The sequence below is a fragment of the Carettochelys insculpta genome, chromosome 4, assembly GCF_033958435.1.
Source record: "Carettochelys insculpta isolate YL-2023 chromosome 4, ASM3395843v1, whole genome shotgun sequence".
NCBI lineage: Eukaryota > Metazoa > Chordata > Testudines > Carettochelyidae > Carettochelys > Carettochelys insculpta.
In genome coordinates, this window is record NC_134140.1 from 70,598,557 (window position 1) to 70,606,252 (window position 7,696).

Genomic DNA, 7,696 nt, shown 5'->3' on the forward strand with positions numbered 1-7,696 from the left:
AGGGTGTCCCCACTTGAGGTTGCTCTCTCCTCACACTGGATGCTTTCCTGAGCCGCTGATCACCACATACAGTTCAAAGCAAATACAATTTATTGAACAGCTGGTTAAAAAGAAAAGAATATGAGGAACAATGAGAAGAGTTAAAAGAGAACACATAGCATTGCTCCGTGGCACAGGCACATCACAAACAGCAGTCTGCTGAGTGTAAGCACAGTTCACAGCCTGCTCCTGATAAGTCCCAGGGCTCTCTCTCAAGCCCTGGCTGTACTGTTGGGGTGGGGCTGCGGCTTGAGCACTTTTGGTCAGGCAGTGACACTTCAGGCTCTAAGTGGCAAGGCCTTTCTCCCAGTTGGAGTTAAAATCTCCCTCCAAGTCTGGTCTGCAAGGTCTCCTGGCTCCCGTGTCTCCCTGCCCAGAGCCTCTCCCCGCATTTTGCTGGTCTCTGCTGCTCACCACACGCAGCTGCAGATGATGTTGCTTCGCCAGCCTCCAGCTCCTTGCATTGCTTCTCTCACCCCTTTGGCTCTCTGGTCACTGAAGGTCTGCTTCTTAGCACAGGATTGGTGCTCTTTGGGCTGCATGGGCCTCTGGCTCAGTCACTGCAGGTCTGCCTCCCGGCACAGCTTACACTCCTTGCTGCTCTGCTTAGGTCTCTCTCCTCTTCTCAGAGACACCCAGCCAAAACCCAGCTCACACGAAGGACAGGACCTGTCCTCCTAATTCTCTCATTGGCCTGTCCAACCTGTCAATCTGGCTGACCTGGAGTGTTGACCTCTTTCCATTGACCCCAAGGACTGTCAGTCTTCCCCTTTTAATACTGGGAGCTAATCAACCCTTCCCCCACTGCGTTTTAGTAAGGGGCCAACAGTCCCCTTTCAACTGCATTGCCATAATGGGGCATTTCCATCAGCAAGAGACAACTTCATTGTAGATACATGAACAACTAGTTAAGTGACAGTTAGCTTTCAAGTGTAGACCAGGACTCAGTTTGTGAACCTGCTCCTCCCTCTGTCAAACATCCTGTTGATGCAAGGAAGTCTCAGCCATAGAGCTCAGGTTTTGTTCCTTTTTGGAGAAAAGTAAAGGAAATGATAAATCTGAGAATGTCTGAGTTGTTCATAGTGCAGGGGGTTCCTAAACCAATGCTAGAACTGAGAATAGTGGCTTTAGCTGTGTTAGAGCCATCGGGGATGGATCAGCTCTATGGACTAACTTAGACTATATAGGCCCTAGAAAGGGCTGCTCTCCACCCAAGCTCCCCTTCATAGGTAGGCATGCCTTTGCCATGCCCCGACCCTATTTTCACCATCATCAGGGCTCTTTCAACAAATTACAGCCTCTTTCTCAATCAAAGTCTTTTTTAGGGTCTGGGTTTTTATTAAAGTAACCAAGTACTCAAGCAAACAGGAGAAACAGTCTTCCACCCAGACTTAAGTATGGCACAGCACATCCTTCTGGAGGAATCATTCCTTCCTCAGGGATCACAACAGTTTGGAGACATCTTTTCTTGGCAGCTTCATGCTGCCTTTCGTTACTATACAACAAAGCAAACATTTTTTAAAGATTAACAAAATAATTTATTAGATTATGAGGTTCTGTGGGGCAGACCAATTCTTCAGATCTGGAAAGAGTGCTGGCACAATGAATATATAACAGAGAGATGGAAAAAAAATAAAATGAAAACTGACAAATAAGCTGGAGGGTGGGGTGGGGGAGGAGGGGAAGAAAATTGCTTACCCCAAGTGTCTATTAATTTGAGTGACTTGCCTGATTACAAAGGGAGACATTTAAACTGGAATTTATTCTCAAATTCGACACTTTGGGTGCATCTACACTAGCCAGGTACTTCGAAGTAGCCAGCACAACGTCGAAATAGCACGCGTCGCGTCTACACGCGCCATGTGCGATTTTGACATTGAAATCGACTTTAGGCGGTGAGACGTCGAAATCGCTATTCCCATCTGAAGATGTCCAGTCCCTGCAGGGCTCTATGGTCACCACGTGCAGCAGCCCTTACCCAGGGCTTCTGGCTGCTGCTGCTGCAGCTGGGGGTCCATGCTGTGTGCACAGGGTCTGCAACCGGTTGTCGGCTCTGTGGATCTCATGCTGTGCAGGCCAAGTGTGTCTGGGAGAGGCCCTTTAAGGGAGCAGCTTGGGGCTTTGCTGGCCCCTTATTTAGACAGGGAGCGCTTGTGCGTGTGGACGCTCCACATTTCCTTCCAGGGCGGCACCTTTTGATGTTCCGCATCGCTACTTCGACATGGAATGTCGACGGCACCAGCCCTGGAGAACGTGTAGATGATATGCGTCGAAGTAGCCTATTTCATTGTCCTTACTTCGCAAATGGCTATTTCGACGTAGTGTGCTAGTGTAGACGTAGCCTTTGGGACTTGGTCTTAATAAAGATAGCAATTACCTTAGGCATTACAAAGATAGCTTTCCCATCTTTGCTATTTAGTGATATTCACTTAACTTATTAGACACTTGGAGCAAGTAATGTTTTTGCCATTTTTCCACCCTTCACCCCCCCAACCCTAGTGATTTGTCATTTTACTTAATTGTTTTTGTTTCTTGTTTTTTGTTTTCTGTATTTCTGTTATATATTTGTCATGTCAGTTCATTTTCAGCACTATTTCTAGATCTGAAGAAGTGGGTCTGCCCTATGAAAGCTCATCATCCCGTAAATTATCTTATTAGTATTTAAAGTGCTACATGAGTAACATGGCTACCTCTCCCTTACTGGGAGAATCTCCACACTCCACTAGTTTCCAGTGGAGTGGAGCCGGCTGCTGTGTCACTCCAGCTCCCACCACTGCGGGGAGTGTGGGAGGCCTGACCCCTGCTGCAGCACCCTGGGAGGCCCTCTGGTAATCTCCTTTGTTGTGTCTTTGTGGGTGAGGTCTCTGGGGAAAGGATGCAGTGGGGGTGGGAGATGGCAGAGCAAGTGTGGGAAGAGGTGGAGAATGAGTGGGGCAAAGGAGGATTGGGGGATGGGGTGGAGTGGAGGCAGAGGCAGGGCCAGGGCCAGGGCCAGGGCCAGGGCCAGGGCCCCATACTCCCTCCCCAGGGATGCATCTGGATGGCAATAACTACGACAAAATGTTATTTAAGATAGACTGAAGCTGCTGTTCTTATTGTTGTTAAAGTAAGATCCTGTTTTCTAGAAGACAAAAACAAGAAAAGGGGAAAGAAAAGAACAGCAAACATAGAAAACGCAGCTTCCACCTTCAGTGTTTACTTTCACTTGCAATCTCATGGCTAGGAAAACACAGACATGGCACACAATTTTATCAGCCACTCCTAAACAGCAGATTTGTACCAGGGTTGCTTTGATTAGGCCATAGCTTTTAGGTGCCTCTTTCTGGACATAGGCTCACAGAACAAATGCAGCTAAGTCAGACTCTTTTTAGACAGAAGATAAAAGGAGAGAGATAGGAAAGAAATGAGTAGGGGGTGTGGGGGAGAGGAAAAGAACACACAAGATGGAGAATGGGGAGGAGTGGGGTAAAGTTTCAAACCCCAGGTGGTGTTTGGGATTTCAACTGAGTAGGTGCAGCTGGCTAAGTCTGATCAGGACTTCTCTCAGAATTGGGATGAAGTAGGTGCAGAGTCTTAGAAAGTCAATGATGGGGAACCTGTGGCTTGCAAACCAAATGTGGCTTACCAGGGTAAGCTGCGGGTGGGCCACCAAACAGGTGGTTCACATTGTGTCCAGAAGTATGGCTTCCTGCAGCTCCCATTGGCCAAAGTTTACCATTCCTAGACAATGGGAGCAGCTTACTCTGATAAATCATGTGCCATAGCCCATGTGCCATAGGGTTCCCACCAGTGCAGAAGACTGGGCTTGCAGCCATGATGGTGAAACTCACCATCCTTCCCCTTTGCTCGTCTTTCAGTTAGCCAGTGTCATAGAATTATAGAACATTAGAACTGGAAGGGACCTCAACAGGTCATTGAGTTAATGGCAGGACCAAGGACCATCTAGACCATCCCTCTAGATGTTTATCTAACCGTCTCTTAAATATCTCCAGTGATGGAGATTCCACAAACTCCCTAGGCAATTTATTGCAATGTTTAACCACCCTGAGAGTTAGGAAGTTTTTCTGAATGTCCAGCCTAAATCTTCCTTGTTGCAGTTTAAACCCACTGTTTCTTGTCCTAACCTCAGAGGCCAAGGAGAATTTTTTTCTCCCTCCCCCTTGTAACATTCTTTTAGGTACACATAAACTGCTATCATAATATCATGAGCGTTCATAGGATAACAAGTCTTGTGGGTAAGGGAGAGGCGCTGAATGTGGTATACCTGGAATTTAGTAAGGCATTTGGTACAGTCTCAAATGATCTTCTTATCAATCAACTGGGCATATATAACTTAGATGGGGCTAATCTAAGGTGAGTACATAACTGGCTGGATAACTGTTCTCAGAGGGTAGTTATTAAAGGTTCGCAGTCATGCTGGAAGGGCATAACAAATGAGGGTCTGTTTTGGGACCGGTTCTCTTCAATATCATCATCAACGGCTTAGATATTGGTATAGAGAGTACACTTAGTAAATCTGCATATGATGCCAAGCTGGGCAGGGTTGCAACTGCTTTGAAGGATAGGGTCATAATTCAAAACAATCTGGACAAACTGGAGAAATGGTCTGAGGTAAATAGGATGATGTTTAATAAGGACAAATACAAAGTGCTCCACTTAGAAGGGAACATTCAGTTTCACACATACACACTGGGAAGCGACTGTCTAGCAAGGAGTACTGCAGAAAGGGATCTATGGGTCACAGTGGACCACAAGCATGTGACACTGTTAGAAAAAAAGAAAACATGATTATGGGATGCATTAAGCAGGACTGTTGTGAGCAAGACCCAAGAAGTCATTCTTCCTCTCTACTCTGCTCTGATTAGGTCTCAGGAGGAGTATTGTGTCCAGTTTTGGGCACCACATTTCAAGACAGATGTGGAAAAATTGGGGAAGGTCCAGAGAAGAGCAACAAGAATGATTAAAGGTCTAGCGAATGTGAGCCATGAGGGAAGACTGAAGGAACTAGGCTTCTTTAGTTTAGAAAAGAGAAGACTGAAAGGGGACATGATAGGGGTTTACAAGTACCTAAAAGTGTGTTACAGGTAGTAGGGAGAAAATTTGTTCTTCTTAGCATTTGAGGATAGGACAAGGAGCATTGGGCTTAAATTGCAGCAAGGAAGGTTTAGGTTGGACATTAGGAAAAACTTCCTAACTGTTAGGGTGATTAAACATTGGACTAAATCGGTCGTGCTGTGAATGCAGGGGATTAGATTCAATGACCTCTTAAGGTCCCTTCCATTTCTAGTACTCTATGACTCTATGACTTCTCGAGGTCCCTTCCAGTTCCAGTATTCTATGCTTCTATGCTTGCGCCTCCTGGGCTGCGTCTACACGTGCACGCTACTTCGAAGTAGCGGCACCAACTTCGAAATAGCCCCCGTCACGTCTACACGCGTCGGGCGCTATTTCGAAGTTAACTTCGACGTTAGGCGGCGAGACGTCGAAGTCGCTAACCTCATGAGGAGATAGGAATAGCGCCCTACTTCGACGTTCAACGTCGAAGTAGGGACCATGTAGACGATCCGCGTCCCGCAACGTCGAAATTGCTGGGTCCTCCATGGCGGCCATCAGCTGGGGGGTTGAGAGATGCTCTCTCTCCAGCCCCTGCGGGGCTCTATGGTCACCGTGGGCAGCAGCCCTTAGCCCAGGGCTTCTGGTTGCTTCTGCGGCAGCTGGGGATCTATGCTGCAGGCACAGGGTCTGCAACCAGTTGTCAGCTCTGTGTATCTTGTGTTGTTTAGTGCAACTGTGTCTGGGAGGGGCCCTTTAAGGGAGCGGCTGGCTGTTGAGTCCGCCCTGTGACCCTGTCTGCAGCTGTGCCTGGCATCCCTATTTTGATGTGTGCTACTTTGATGTGTAGACGTTCCCTCGCTGCGCCTATTTCGATGTTGGGCTGAACAACGTCGAAGTTGAACATCGATGTTGCCAGCCCTGGAGGACGTGTAGACGTTATTCATCGAAATAGACTATTTCGATGTTGGCTGCCGTGTAGACGTAGCCCTGGAGAGCAGGCTGGCGCTCCCAAGGACAGCAACTCTTCTGAGCTGCCCCATATTGCACATGCACATATCTACTCTTCTGCCTATGCCCTTCCCTTCCCTGAGCTGTTCTCAACATTAGTCCTAAGTTCAGCAGTATGTTTATTTTACAACCTCTGTATTTGTTTTTAGCAGAGGCAAAATTAAAGGAGGATATAGCACTTCTCTGCAAGCTTTCTAGTCTCCTTTTCACTTTGCCTCCCTCTGCTCTAAAGTTTACGCCCACGTTCCAAGGATGCCTCTTCGACTTTTTTCCTTTCCTTCTCTAGTGGATGGGAGGGAAAGGTACACACGCAGCCTGGCTGGGGAGAAGTGAAAATTAAAGGACAATAAAAGAAGATGTGTTTGCTCCTGCCTATGACTAACATTATGCCTGTGTTACCAGGAAACTGACAATAAAACAAGATGTTAAGGAGGGCAAGTTCCAGGAGCAAAAGAACAGAAATCAAGGCCGTAGAATTAGCTGGAGAAGAAGATGGACTTGCTCTTGACAAGGCTGGAAAGCTGAACACTATGATTTAGGGAAAAGATTTTTTTTCTTGTGGGTCCAAATACCTCTAGGGCTGCGTCTCTAGCTGGCAGCTTTTTGAATAAGGGGGCATTCTAAACAGTGTAGAGTTGAGTGGGATTTTAAAAGTCACTGGAAGAATACAGCATATATTTCCTCACACCTGGGAAAGACCTTTAAAATTATCTTAAATAACCCGGAAAAAGAGCCACTGTTCAAATGAGGCTTGATGTATTGTTTCTGCCCTCTTTGTTGAAATATTGTTGAAACTGTGTGCTGTGATATACCCAGTACTATCACACTGAGGATGAATCTATACTTACGTGAAGATCGATGCACTGCGGTTAATCTTTCAGAGTTCTATTTTGTGCATCTGGTATAGATGCAGTAAAATCAACCTCTCTGGGCTCAGCCATCAATGCCTGTACTCCACACTACTACATGGAGTAAGGGACGTTGGTATGAGCCTAAAGAGGCCTGGATGGCAGTAGGGAAGAAAGTCAATTCTGATATGCCAATTCTAGCTATGCAAATTGTGACTTTCTTCCCTAGTGGAGATTTAGACTAAACTTTCTTCCCTAGTGTAGATCTAGCTTAAGCTGGCAAGCAGGTGTGAAGATCAGGGCAGAAAAAAAGACTGGGGTCAGAACAGAATTCCTTGTCCTGTTCAACTGCACATCTCCAACACCTCTTTCCTTTCCAGGCTTAAAGGGAAATGCAAAGGCCATTTGGGAGGTGATGGCCCAGATGTGATGGCAGGCAAGGGTCTGGATGAGGGCTGAACTCAGTATGGTATCAATAGATTCAGTTTTCTTTCTTTCTTTCTTTCTTTCTTTCTTTCTTTCTTTCTTTCTTCAAATCATAGAATACTAGGGCTGGAAGGGACATCAGAATGTCATTTAGTCCATCCCCCCACCCAAAGCAGGATCAGCCCAACTAAATCATCCCACCCAGGACTATGTCAAGCTGGGACTTAAAAAACTCTGGGGATGAAGATTCCCACCTCTCTCAGTAACACATTCCAGTGTTTCACCACCCTCCTGGTGAAATAGTTTTTTCTAATACCCAA